Raw genomic sequence first — 15,169 nt, 5'->3', positions numbered from 1 at the left:
TTAGCTTCTCCTTTGCAAGAATAAGTTTCATAGGGGCAAGCCCCAACATCAAGGGCTTTGCCTGTTGTATTGGTTAGGGTTCTCTAGAGAAACAGAAACAACAGCGAACACTAGCAAATATAAAATTTATAAAAGTGTCTCACGTGGCCGTGGGAATGCAGATCCAAAATCGGCAGGGCAGGCTGTGAAGCTGATGACTCCAATGGAGGGTCTGGACGAACTCCACAGGAGAGGCTCACCAGCCGAAGCAGGAATAGAGCCTGTCTCTTCTAAATCCTCCTCAAAAGGCTTCCCATGATTAGATTCAGCATCACTCATTGCAGAAGACACCCCCCTTTGGTTGATTACAAATGGAATCAGCTGTGGATGCAGCTGACGTGATCATGATCTAATTCTATGACATGTCATCAGTCATCATTGCAACAGACAGGCCAGCACTTGCACAACCAGACAAATAGGTACCACAACTCGGCCAAGTTGACACATGAACCTGACAATGACACCTATTAAATTGGTTGCCCTAGTGCTTGTGAGAATATCAGGAATTCCTCAGGTGAGGAAGTTTAATAATTCCTCCTTTCTCCCCAGTCCCTCAAAGGGACTTTGCAAATACTTCTTATTCTCTGCCTAAATGTATCAGGGCATCACACTAACCTGTACAAGCCAATAAGACCTCACTCCCTACTCAAGATTTTATGAAATTCTGGGGTCCAAATAAACTGACCATACAAGATAATTAGATAGTGTGCTACCAAAATATAAATTTTGTACCAAATGAATATCTCTTCCTTTGGTCTCACACAGATGTTGAAGTTTTGAAATATAGACTGTATCGTCTATTATGCTGTATTGTGATTTACCTTAGACCTATCTAGATCAGCTATGTTCATATCTCCAGTTGAAGCGTGATCACTTTTTCAACCTTTTAAACAGTTGCTGTAAGGGGTAATTCTGAATTTCATAGCTTTCAGAGCTCTAATTCTGAGTCTCAGGTGTCATACAAATACCAGAAGTTCCGAGGAATGGCCAGGTTATACACAAATAGCTCAGCATCATGGAATTTAGAGATAACAGTTACAACTCTGGAATAGATGTAACTGCTATGACAGTTTACAATCTAAGAACCTTTACAATAGGAGTTTAACCTGATAACCTATGCTCTCAGTTTCAATTCTCTGAGTTTATATTTTATAGTTAGTTCATCTGAGTGAGGCCTGATAACATTTGTCTCTATTTCTGACATTTCATTCAACAGACTGCCCTCAAGATTCATTCACATAGTTGCATGCCTCACAACTTCATTCCTTCTTGCAGCCACTCAGTAGTCCATTGTATGTGTACACTACAGTTTCTCCTTCCACTCCCTAGTTGATGTACCCTTAGGCCACCTCCATCCATTGCACAACAAGAACACTGCTGCCATAAACACCAATGTGCAAATACCCATTTGTGTCCCCACTCTCAGATCCTCCAAGTATACCCTTAGCAACAGGCTAGGGGTGGGGTTGTAGGATCATATGGCAACTCCACCCTTAGCCTCCTGTGGAACCACCACACTGCTTGCCCTCCAGAAGTGTTGCATCACTCTACTTCTCTACCAACAGTGAAAAGGTACATCTCCCTCTCCATATTTTCTCTAGGACTTGTATCTCTCTGTTCATTTTAAAAACAGTTTTATTCACAGCTCATATAATCCAACCTAACTAAAAAAATCAAGGTTCCAGGTATAATCACATAGCCATGCCTTCACCATCACAATCTATAAAGACCCCTCCCCCATATCCCCTCCTTATTGACATTTAGTTTTGGCATAATGCCTTTGTTACATTAAATGGAAGCACATTACAATATTACTGTTGACTACAGATCTTAGTTTGTACTCATTGTATTTTTTCCTCTATACCATCCCATTTTCAAACCCTTACATTATTGACAATCATTTGTTTTCTCTTATACAAAAACATTCCTATATTTGTACAGTTAATTGCCATCATTGCCCTTTCTAGGCTTGCTAAGCTATACTGTCCCAGTTCTTAGCTTCTGTCTTTCCTCCTGGTGTCATACATGCCTCCAGCCCTCCTCCCTCAACCATAAGCACACTCAGCTGCATTCAGTGTACCTAGGTTATTGTGCTACCATCAGATAGTATTGTACTGTCCATTTCTGGGTCTTTGCAATCAGTCCTGTTGAACATTCTGTATTCCTTCAGCACCAAATGCCCAATCTCTACCCTCTTTGCATCTAAAGTTGTGTTCTCAACTTTAACTCTCAAAGCTCACTCATTGTATTAGTTCATATCAGTGAGACCATACAGTATCTGTCCTTTTGTTTCTGGCTAAATTTATTCAGCATAATGTCCTCAATCACCAAGATTTTAATTTCCTTTCCACAAAGTGCTGTGCCTCCAGGATGCCAGGAAATAAAATGAGGGGGTGGGAGAAGAGTCAAGAAAGGGAGGATAAAATTTAGTGGGTAGACTAATTTAGTGTGTATAGCAATAACTAACACTTCTAACCATCAGCAAATACTCCGAAGTCCTGATCCCAGAAAGTCTTACTCATTACCACTAAGGTAATAAATCTAGTGGGTTGGCTGTACTGAATATTTTAGGTGAATGAGAAACATTGCTATTTTGATAATCACCTCAAGAGAAAATTAATTTACTAATGAAAACTACCACTATTTATTTTCTCAAGGTATGTAAAGATAAAACCAGCTTAAAACAACAAACGGTACCTAATCTCTTAACCTTCAGCTATGGTGCAAAAACATTACCTAAAGGCACTCAATCAGTACTAGAAAGTAGACTTTCATCTCAAACTTTACTTAGATCACTCAATGTCCGTCCATTCGTCTTGCACTGACCTTTCTGTTCATTGCCCCCACAGGGCAAGAAAACTCAGCTGCTGAAGATTGAGGCTATGATCAAAGAGGCTCAGGGCTCTCCCACCAATACTCCATCCAGGGGACAGAGACAGACCAGGAAGCAGATCCTCTCTGGAGACTGGTTAGTTCCTCCAAATGCTGTGTCTGCAAAATAAATTAGTTTGGGTTAAACCAGGCTCTACTGTTTCTTCAACATCTGCTCCAGGAAGCAGCAAGATTCTCATGGTCCTTTTGCCTTTGTTTACCTCCAGAGAGCCTCCTTCCTAGACCACAGAGAGCCCCCTTTTATCCTCCTCCTGTCAGGGATGAAAGATTCCAAACCTCAAATGCAACAGAGCTGCAGGCGCTGATTCTTCCAAAAGATAGAAATCAAAACTGCAAAAAGACCACAGGTTGCCTCTGAAATACAGAAAAGCTGGCCTTCTCAAGAGTAGCTACTTTTCAGACACACAAATGCTTTAAAGCCAAGATAGGTGGTTACATTTGTCAGGGCAACTCAAAAAGCCTGGAGCAGGTCTCTTACATCTCTCTTTTTTTCTGGTGAGAAACATCTTCCCAATTCCTTGCAGCCTTGAAGCAAACGAAAACAGGGAGGTGATGGTGAAATTGCTAACTAGAGCAGAGGCAGGGAGACCTATGCCAACCAAATGTCATCCCCTATATGTTAGCATCCGGGGGCAAATATAGAGGGCTGGCAATGGCAAAGAGGAGGCTAAGAGTTTTTCCTGTAGTTCCCAAATATTTTGTTGTGGCTTGGTCACTAAATCATAAATATTGCACACCTACTACATATTAAGCAATATTCTCGGCCCTGTGGATGCATCAGCAAAAAAATATTTGGCTATGTGAGGTTATGCTGTAATAGACTTTGGGGAGAAAGGCAGACAATAAGTAAAATAAGAAAGAAAATTTTATAATACCATAGCACATAAAAACTACTACAAGGAAAAATATAGCAGAAAAGAAGTATATGAGTGCCAAGATAGCAAATCATAGGTTTGCAATTTTATATTGGTGTTCAGGGAAGATAACAGTTAGAAAGTGAAGTTTGAAAATAGATTTAAAGGAGGGAAGAGGTTGAGCCACACTTTGCGGGGGATGGTGGTAGTGGTGGAGAGTGGAAAGAATAATTGCAAAGACCCCAGTCTCATTTTATAGATGAATAGAGGCTTAGAAAGGGGGTGTAACACACCCAAGGTCACACAGCTATTGGTCACAGCATTAGTCTCAGGGCCTGTTTTCCAATTCTGAATCCATTCTTGCAATTCTGAATCCATTCCTGCACGTTCCCTTCTATATGATTATTAATAGAGAGTGAGTAGGGGGAAGGGCACATTATATAGCCCAAAACATATACTATACTGGAAATATGTGCTTCACATTAATGCAGGCATTGAGGCTGACCCCAGTGAGATCTACTGTGGAAAATTTTTCAGGGATTCCATGTAGAGTTCTAGAACTTTGAGGAAAAATGCAAAATTAGGTGGATAATATTCCTTTGTACCTTAGCACAATGGTGTTACTGGCTCAGACCTTCTCACCCCTTCCTGCATTACTCATTTAACACGACTGCTAATTTGGCTGAATCATCTGAGGTATAACAAGGAATGATTGCTTTCATTTAATCTAAACTCTTCTTTCTCTAATAACCATATAACTCATGTCTAGAGGCTTGAAGCCTGGAAACAGGGACATATAGTAGAAATAAATTTCTGCCAAGCCCTTACTTACAACAAGAAGAATGACATCACTATAATAATTGTGTTCCCTCTGTGTTGAGATGACCCAAAGCTGGTTTGAGAGTCTTTATTGGGTAAAAAAAAAAGTCTATTATGTGTCATTGAATTGCTACTTTATCTGCCATTTTTCACTGATCAATGACCTTTGTTCTTCAGCATGAACTATTTTGTTTTATCTTTTTTTCCAACTGTCTCAGATGGTATATTGTGAGACAAAGACAAAAAAAAAAAAAGAATCATCACAAAGAAAAATTAGTGATAGAGCATTGTGATAGGACAGCAAAGGTACTTTGTTAAAAAATTATCCCAAAATGAATAATTTGATAATGTTAATTTGTTAAGAAGAATCTATCTAGAGCAGATTCAGCTCTGATATCCTTAGGAAATGCCCTGAAACATTATCTGCTACAAACACACCCACTGCATTTCATTTGGAAATGTATCTTCCAACCCAAATTTCACTTGGGTTATGAGTCCTACTGGGTACTGGGCAGAAGAAATTTGGTTTGCTTTATGCTCTGGACCAAACACAAACATTAAGTAAGGTGAAAGAGAATACCCACTGACATTCCTCAAATCTCTAAAACTGATTTACCAGAAACTGGGCAAATTGAGTTGAATGGGGATAACAAAAATAAATAGGCACACTTTTAATGAAAAAAGAAACCCTACTAATACCCATCCTCCTTGTGGCCCAGACTCTCCAAAATGGATTGGAAAGGTCTAGTAACAAGCACATTACACACAAAAATAAATCTTGGCAGAGGTGGGGGAAGATTTAGAGGAATGTTAACTTAGTGTACCTAAAGTTAGAACATGAATTAGAAAAGGGCATATTGGGTATGTCATTTCAAGGTCAGTAAAGGAAGCTGCAATATGACCAAAGTTCTAGAAAATAACCCTGTTACTAAGGGAGAGAAGAATCAAAGAATGTTGGAGACAGTAGAGAACTTAGAGGTCAACAACTCCAAATTCCTCACTTTAAAGACATAGATATTGAGAGAGGTAGTGACTTATCCACAGTCAAAGAGAGTGTTTAAAACAGAAATAGGATCAGAATCCATACCTTTTTAAGTCTGATGCTCTTTCTTCACAACCACCTGTCTAGAGACTAATGCTAGAGTTCTTAACAGTTCACACTTGGGTCCCCTTCCCTTCTCCCTCCTCTTACCCTCTCTGAACTCTTTCTTTTCCCATCACTTTTTTTTTTTTTTTTTTTTTTTTTTTAAGGAAAGACAGAGAGAAGGAAGGAAGGATAGAAGGAAGGAAGGAAGGAAGAAAGGGAAACATTTTTAAACATTTTCTTGTTTTATTGTATTCTGTTTCTCCGTTTTTGTTACATGGGCTGGGGCCGGGAATCGAACCGAGGTCCTCCGGCATAGCAGGCAAGCACTTTGCCCGCTGAGCCACCGCGGCCCGCCCCCATCACTTTTATTACCACTGATAGATTGATATACCCAAATGTATCTTCAGTGCAGAACTCTCTGAAGTCGAGACTTGTCAATAATTCTACTTGCCTGTTTCACATGTGTCTCAAACTTAATGGGTGAAAACATAAGTTTTTGAGTCTCATCCTCCCTGTACTAAATCTGTTCCCTCTCAATCATTGTTCATTTAGTAGATGGAACTATCATTGTATCTGTTGCTCTAGCCAGAAACCAATGTGTCACCCTTGATTCCTGTTTTCCATTTACCCTTCCATTCCAACCCATCAGTAACACTTCCAAAGTTCATCTCAAAAATGTATCTTTCTATCCATTTTACTACTACCACCTTGGTCCAAGCCTCCATTTCCCTCCTGGAGTACATCCTAACTGCTCTATTGGATTCTCCCACTTCTAATTCATTCATCACACAGCAGTAAGGGTGATCTTTTAGAAAGATAAATTTCACAATGTCTCCCTATTCCATTTAGAATGATATAACTGGCTGGCCCCTTACCTAATTCTCTAACCTCATGGCATTCAACTCTCCCCTTAACTACTCTGCTCTTGCCACTGTGAACTCTTTTAAACTCCTCAAAAACTCCACATTATTTCTACTTCAGGGCCTTTGTACATGCTGCTCCCTGGAAGTAATACATTTCTCCCATTCTGTAAATGACTAATTGCTTTTATACTTCGGAGTCCATATTAAATATATAAAGGTGGGAGGAGGTTCTCTGATCACTGATGTAAACTAGACCTTACTTTCTTTCTATTACTTTCTTCAACAGCCACTTAATTGTTTCCTTCACAGCACTTATTACAATTTGTCATCATTTATTCATTTGGTTATTGGCTATTACCCATCATGAATCTCTCAGCTAAATGCCAGTAAGGATCAAGTCTGTCTTTCTCACTGTCACCATTGTATCACTGGCATCTAGCACATAATAGGTACTCAAAAATTGTTCTTTGACTTAATAAAAATGAAGGGCATTTATAATACTTTTCTCTTTACCTAAAGAGGGAAGAAATGATCATCGATCTCCATCCATCATATGCCAATGCATTCAATATGATAGAGCAATTGAGAGTTTCTAAAACACTGAAGGTTGTAAACCCTCATTCTCTAAAGATCTTTCTTAAACAGTGTCGCATCCATCAAGGATGAATTCAGTTCAGCCCCGTTTGAAGAGAAGATGACTTACACAACCCCTTACAAACTTACAATTTTATGAAAGATCCATAAGCTCTCATCCTTCCAGCACTCTGATAACTAGGCAATTACCCTTTTAATGAAAAAGGAAACTTTTCTGTATCTATTCCAATTGAATTATGGACCTCAAAATTGAATTGGAATCTAATAGACATTAAGCACAACTACTTGCCAGTTCCCAACATAGATGAGAGAAAACTGGTAGAACTGTCTGGGAACTAAAGGGGCAGTGCTAAGTAAATACAGTTCCTTCCTTCTCTGGTGATAATTTGCTATAAGTATTGAGCATGAGTGTCCAGGGAAGTGCCCACCTCTGTTCAGGAGGTGGACTTTAAAAAAGCAGAAAAGGCATTAGTTTCCTTTCCCTACTCTTCGTACATTTTGAATTTAAGCCATTTAGTCAAACACTCTGTCCAATTTCCCTTTGAGATGCAGCTTTCTCTAGTTCTACCATGTTGGCTTAGATCACAGGATTGGGCTCTATTCTGACAGCATGTCAGTTTCCACACTGCAGTGGAACCTATTCCTGAATCGCTACCTATTTTCCCAGTGTCCTGATACCCTGACACCTTGTCGCCAATCTCCATTACTGACTGAGCTCTTCTACGGAAGGACTGATTAGAAGAACCACAATATCGTTACCCCATTTGTCTTGTGCCCCTAGGACACAATCTATACTGCTGTGCCATGCTTCACTAGTTTACTGACACTGCTTATTTATCAGTAATGACTCATAGTAAGTCCTTAACAGCTAGTTACCCGTTTCTATAGCCAAAACTGTTTCTCTCGCTCATACGACAGAAGCTTTATGGTCAGGCCTGTACAAGTATACTCACAGTCAAACTCACACTTTTACCTGGTCTCTCTAAAAGCAATTCATTGTCCTTTTTATATAACTGTCAGTTTGGAGGCATAATCTTGTAGACCTTTACCTTCTGGATATTAGCATTGGTGAACTTCATTATTTTCAGTCAAGACACAACACAGAGTGAAAATGCAGCCTCAAAGTGCTGAACAACTTCTTTCCCTTTGAGAATCTTTGCACAGCTTTCCATATTTGGTACCCAAGGACATTTCCTTTCTCTTTGCTAACATGGAGTGTAGCAAGGTTAGATTAGCTAATAAAAGCCCTCTGCTGGCAAAAAATGGTTTAAAAAAGTCACTCAAAATGGTGCTCTGTAAATAGCTTTATTAAAATAAAATGCTACATCTTTGTGAAGTTAAAGTCTCTGGATTGTGATAAAAAGACTGGTCAGCTCCAAAAACAATGGAAAGTCTGTTAAGAGTCACACTTTGCTCAAGCTGGCTTCTCCATGTGTAGTAACCAGAATATAAATCCAGGCTCTCTCAGCCTGCCTATCATTTTCTTTCTGTGCCATGTAAGGGCTCTCCTATGAAGGAAAGATCTAGGAAATAAAATCAAAGACAGGTTCTTTGCTGAATGCCAAACGATAAAAATATGGAAACCACGATATTAAACAATTTCATGCAAGTTTTAACAACAACTAGATACCATTTTTGCTCATCAGATAGATAAAAATATTTAAGTTTAAATGTTAGCCATTATGCAAGAAAATGTTTATTCCATACTCTGTTACTGGGAGGGTACATTTGTACAGCGTTTCTGTTTTGGTTTGCTAAAGCTGCCAGAATACAATATGCCAGATATAGAATGACTTTTAAAATGGCAAATGTATTAAGTTGCAATTTTACAGTTCTAAGACCATGAAAATGTCCAAAATAATGCACCAAGAAGATGCTACCTTCACTCAAGAAAGGCTGATGCCATCCAGAACACCTTTGTAAGCTGAGAAGGTAAATTGGGACATCTGTCAGTTTTCTCTCCAAGCTTCTTCAATGACTTCCTCTGGGACAGTTTCTTTCATCTCCAAAGGTCTCTGGTTGTATGGGCTCTGTCAGCCCTGAGGGCTCTAAAATTTTTTCCAAAATGGTTGCCTCTTAAAGGACTCTACTAAGCAAAACCACCTTGAATGGGTAGAGACATATCTTCATAGAAACCACCTAATTAAAAGGTATGACTCACAATTAGGAGGGTCACATTTCCATGGAAACAACCAAAAAGATCCTACCAAGAATACCAAATAAAGATTAAAGAACATGGCTTTTCTGGGGTACACAATGGTTTCAAACCAGCACACTTTCTAACAGGCACTGTTATAGAATCTAACAAAATGTAAAACTTAGATACCTCTAAACTCAGTGATTCCTCTGGAGAGAATACACATGTGCAGAAAGAAGACTGGACTAGAATTTTCATTATAGCACTGATTATAATAGTAAAAATATCAAGTATCACCAAAATGACCATCATCAAAGGAATAGCTGTATGTGCATTTATGTAGCAATTGAAAAGAATAGGTAGACTTATATGTACAATGATCCAGGAAGATATGCATACAACAGTGTGAACTGTACAATCACAACATGTATAAAAAATAAAATTTAAAAAATCTTTGCATATATATGTACAAAATATACATAGACGATGTCTAAATCATTTATCTGATAAGAAGCTCATATCTAGAATATATAAAGAATTCTTACAACTCAATAAAAAGACAAGCAGCCCAATCTAAAAATGGACAAAATTTGAATATACATTTTGCTGATAGAAATGGGAAATGGTGCAGCCACTGCAGAAAACCATTTGGTGGTTTCCTCACAAAGTTAAACATGAGCTTAACACAAAGATCACATGAGTTACCATGTGAACCAGTAATTCCACTCCTATTATTGAAAGCATATGTCCTCATAAAAATTTGTGCACAGATGGTCATACCCGTATTACTCATAATAGAAAAACTAGAAACAGCCCAAATGTCCATTATCTGGTGAACAGAAAAATAAAGTGTAGTATATGTAGTATATCCCTACAATTCAATTATTCTATCCTAAAAACGAAGTATTGATACATGTTACAAAATGGAGAATCTTGAAAACACTATGTTACATGAAAGACCCCAGACATAAATGACCACATACTGTGTAAATCCATGTATATGAGATATCCAAAACAGATAAATCTACAGAGACAGAGAGAAGATTAGTGGTTACCAGCAGCTGGGGGGCTGGAAGAATAAATTGTGACAGTAATGGATAAAAATATTCTAAAATTAGATAGTGGTGATGGTTGCACAACTCCATAAATATACTAAGAATCACTTAATTGTACATTTTGTAATGGTGAAGTGTATGCTAAGGGGATTATATCTCAATAAATCTGCTATTAAATAAATACATAAATAAATAATTTAAGAAGGTCTTAAAGGATGCCCACCAAACTAATAAGAGTGGGTATAATTTTTAACAATAAGAATGAATTCATGTATTGCTCATTACTTATGCAATTTAAAATACATTAGAAAAGGAAAGAAAGAAAAAGTCCTAATTAACACTCAAAATGGTGCTTCTTATTTTAGAAGAAATGCATAGTGGTTTGTTTTAAACCTCCTGATTTACAACCTCAGAACAGATATTCAGTGCAGAAAACAAATACCTTTTAGCACTGTTCTTATTCCGAGGCATATAAAAATGCACAAGCCATACTCCTTGCCTTCTAGAAGTTTATGATTTGTATAGGAGTAGAGACAAGTACAAAGCCAATTGTTCAATAATATGTTCAATGCTAGAGGAACAGTATGTACATCTACCTATGGAAACCCAAGGGAAAGGACCCAGGGGAGAAGTATTGAACTCTAAAAGATAGCAGATGTTAGCTGATCAAAGAAGATGTGAGAATATACAGGCAGTGAAAGCAGCAGGGGCAAAAGTTCTCAGGTGCAACTGTTGGAGTTTTCAGAGAACAATGAATACGTGTTCTCTGTGGTTGTGGCTTCGGAGATGCTTTGTGGGGGAGATGTTTGCAGATGGAAGGGTAGCTGGGATCACATGGAAAGGGACCTTAAATAATGCGTTTTCCTTACTGGATTTTATTCTGTGGGCAAGGGTAAAGAGCAAGAGGAGGGAATAGAGCAGATGGGAAGAAATTGGAGACAGGGAAATAAAGTTGAGATTCCTGAATTAATTGGGAAGGAGAGAGGAGCTTGTGAAAGGAGCAGGGACAGGGGCAGGGAAGAGGGGAGGTCAGATTCAAAAAATATTTCAGGGGTGTAATAAGCAGAACTCGGTGACTGACTGGAGTATGAGAAAGAGGGGGTGTGGGAGCATGCCCAGAAGCTAGTGGTTGTCAGAGCACACACAGGAAGGTTATAGGCAGATTTTCTTGCCCCTTGGGAAACACAATGAAGAAGAAAGGGTTTTCTACCCAATGGGAGGAAATATGCTCTGCACTTTTCACAACTCTCCATAGATAGGATCTCCCCCATGTCTGCTGTTGTTACATTATATGTCAGAGCAGAGAGTATTTGCTAACCTGTATTAATTACATACTGTAGTATATGCCTAGTACTTTACATGCATAATTTCATTAATCTTCAAGACACCCCTTCATAAAGATAGAAAGCTGAGTTTGACTAAGATGAAGAAACCAGGTTCAAATCCAGGCAGTCCGACTTCGGAGGACTTCCTTAACCATCAGGTTCTCCTGCCTCTGGCAAAGACGGCTTTGAGATGCTGAGTTAAGCAGCTTCATGCAAACCACCAAAGTCAAGTTAAATATAAAAAGGTCTTCCTTCTTCTCTCACCAGATCGAACACATATCTGGAACTTCCATCACTTTCTCCCAGCTGAGATTAAAGTACCTCTTCAACCATCTCAGTGATTTTCAGAGGATATCTATAAAGACCATATGAGGTGGCACATCCATCAAGGGGCAACAAGGTTGTATAGACCACCTAGGAATCCAGGCAATACCGAGAGGGCTTCTAAAGCAAATGCCTGGTCTTTTGGGCCACTGAGATTATTCAGTCTAAAACTTGGGGATTCAGAGACTTGCTTTTCAAACATAGACTGTTTGTGTATCCAACATACATCTGTTCCTTTTCTGTTAGTATCCTGATTTCTTTCAGGGGAACCATATGTGGTCTAGGCTCAGTTCTTGTGGTTTTACTGAGTATACTTCTTCTGTCCATGAGGTATTAGCCTACGACTCAGATTTGACCAATCCCAGCATCTTGTTTCCTTAGCCAGGTGAGTTCACGATTGGGAATGTGACTCAATTTAGTCCAGTAATAATTAAGCCATTTTTTCAATTGGCCAGAGCCTTGGTTTCCTAGAGTTGCCTTCACAAAGTACCACAAACTGAATGGCTTAAAACAATGGAAATTTATTATCTCACAGTTCTGGTGATCAAGTGTAGGTAGGGTTATGTTCCAACTGAAACATGTAAGGGAGTATCCTTTCTTAGGTCTTCTTGGTTTCTGGTGTTTGCTGGCAATCCTTGGTATTCCTTGGCTTGTAGAGACATCACTCTGCTTCCTCCATCTTCACATGTTTTCCAGTTCTATCCCTCTCTTCAAAGACCCTATTTCTAGATAAGGTCACATTCACAGGACTCAGGATAGGACTTGAAAAGGTCTTTTCCGGGAACACAATTCAACTCATAACAATCATTAAAAAATGTTTTTTATGTCCTATGTATGGACCTATTAGTAAGAATGTTTGAAGCTTCCAGAGAAATTGACGTAGCAAGACTGTCTGAGTGGGTAGCCAAAAAAGCTGGGTGAAGACCTGAAAGACAGGAGGAGGGAATATGAGCTCCTGAATCAAGAACCTGTCCTGAACTTTTCAGTTGGTTTAAGCTATTTTGGACTTCTGATACCTTCACTCCACAACAACAAAAAATATAAGAAAAAACTAAAATACCTGCCTCAGTAACTGTGCTGGTTTGAAATGATGCATGTGCTCTAGAAAAGCCATGTTTTAATCCTAATCCCATTTTGTAAAGGCAGCCATTTCTTTTAATCCCTATTCAATTCTGTATGTTTGAAACTGTAATCAGATCATCTCCCTGGAGGTGTGATTTAATCAAGAGTGGTCGTTAAGCTGGATTAGGTGATGACATATCTCCACCCATTCGGATGGATCTTGATTAGTTTCTGAAGTTCTATAAAAGAGGAAACATTCTGGAGAATGAGAGATTACTGAGAGAGCAGAGAATGACCGAGCCACAAGAAGCAGAGTCTACCAGCCAGCGACTTTTGGGGATGAAGAAAGAAAATGCCTCCCGGGGAGCTTCATGAAACAGCAAGCCAGGGGAAGAAGCTAGCAGATGATGCTGTGTTTGACATGTGCCCTTCCAGATGAGAGAGGAACCCTGACCATGTTCACCATGTGCCCTTCCACGTGAGAGAGAAACTGGAAACTTCACTGGCCTTCTTGAACTAAGGTATCTTTCCCTGGATGCCTTATATTGGACATTTCTCCAGACTTGTTTTATTGAAACATTTTCTCAGCCTTAAAATTGAAAACTAAGAACCCATTAAATTCCCCTTTTTAAAAACCATTCAGTTTCTGGTATACTGCATTCTAGAAGCTAGCAAACTAGAACAATAACAATTAGAAAGCACTAAACAGATAAATAGCTAGGCTTCCTACAAAAGAAACATTTAAAGGGAGCTGCTACCACCAAGATATTTACTTCTGAGATCTGCCTAGAAGAAGAGACTAATGTAAGAGCTGTTACATACAGAAATGCTCAGAGTTGGTTTTGTAAACAGTGCATTACGAGAAGCTGTGGGGTATAAGTAACAAATGAGAAGTTTATATAGTGTTCTGTGCATGTAACATGGATTTGCTGTCAGCCTCACTTTCTCACATTCTGGTAAATGCAATTTCTTCTATCTTGACTTCACAAATGTAAGTACTCCCTCTCAGAGTATACTTCTTCTTCACTGTTCAAATCCTAGCCATTTATGAGACGTGCCTCTATTTCCACCACCTCCAAGAAACTTCCCTGATCATTGCAGCCCTTATTGGCTTCTTTGAGTGTCTATAATGTTTGGGTCTAGAAACACCCACACAGGATCAAGGCAAAGGAGTTTAGCTAGAATATCTTGGGTCTTGGGAAAATACTTCTAAGACTTGATATCCCTGTGGGCTTGTAGACTTGACTTGGATTTTTAATATTGCAAGAAGAGAATGTATAATATTCTATGACTGCAATTCTGTAGAGAGCATTCTGGGGAAGGATGATGCTTAACACAAGCCAAGTACACTTTTGCTGAGTTGTGGGTGCAGTGCTATTTGATTCCCAGCAGAGGTCATGCTAAAACTAAGGTCAAATGTGCAGTTGTTGAAGGACTAGGAAGTTAGATTCCAGCAGCCATCAAAGAGACTACAAAACTTTGTGATAGGAGAATCCCCTGGGAGCAAAGCCAACCAGAGACACTCCTGAGGAGAGATACCAAGGAGACTCCTGCTGGGGGTGGGGGGTAACCATCAATGATGGGAAATCCTTTGTCTGGAGCTGCCTTTGCAAACAGTAGTGAGACTTTAGTTAGAGAGACAGGCTGGGGAACATTTCCCAGCAGAGGCTCACCTCACTCTGCCACTCCAGCATGAGAGGCTAAAGGGTAGAGTGCTCAAAATAACAGGTTCTAGACTGACAGCAGTTTGAAATAATAACTCTGTCTCCAACTATCATGTGACCTTGGGGAAATCTCTTTACCACTCTTAGCCCTAGTTTCATCATTCATTAAAAAAACATAATAACACTACCTCATAAAGGCACTGGGCAGATAAAATGAGACAATGTACATAAATAACCTAGCCTCATGCCTGGCACAAGGAACAGTAAATTCCTTAGTAGCTGTTGGGTGTCATCATCATCCCAGGACAGACTGTGGGAATTAAAAACTGTGGGTTTGGGCACACCATGGTGGCTCAGCAGGCAGAGTTCTCATCTGCCATACTGCAGACCTGGGTTCGTTTCCCAGTACCTGCCCATGTAAAATAAACAAAACAAAACAAAGCACTGCCTGTGG

The 15,169-nt window shown here is 39.3% G+C and overlaps 1 long non-coding RNA gene across 1 annotated transcript in view; it reads right to left on the bottom strand.

Moving 5' to 3' along the window:
- Positions 1 to 15,169, bottom strand: part of LOC143656907 (uncharacterized) — a 395,508-nt gene that overhangs the window by 82,650 nt on the left and 297,689 nt on the right. The window contains exon 3 of the long non-coding RNA XR_013162628.1: positions 2,866 to 3,030. This is a non-coding gene — a long non-coding RNA (uncharacterized LOC143656907). The remainder of the gene's footprint in view (positions 1 to 2,865; positions 3,031 to 15,169) is intronic.

The sequence above is a fragment of the Tamandua tetradactyla genome, chromosome 15 (assembly GCF_023851605.1).
Source record: "Tamandua tetradactyla isolate mTamTet1 chromosome 15, mTamTet1.pri, whole genome shotgun sequence".
NCBI classification, from domain to species: domain Eukaryota; kingdom Metazoa; phylum Chordata; class Mammalia; order Pilosa; family Myrmecophagidae; genus Tamandua; species Tamandua tetradactyla.
The sequence above is the reverse complement of the archived record's forward strand: the minus strand, read 5'-3'. Positions and strand labels throughout refer to the sequence as shown.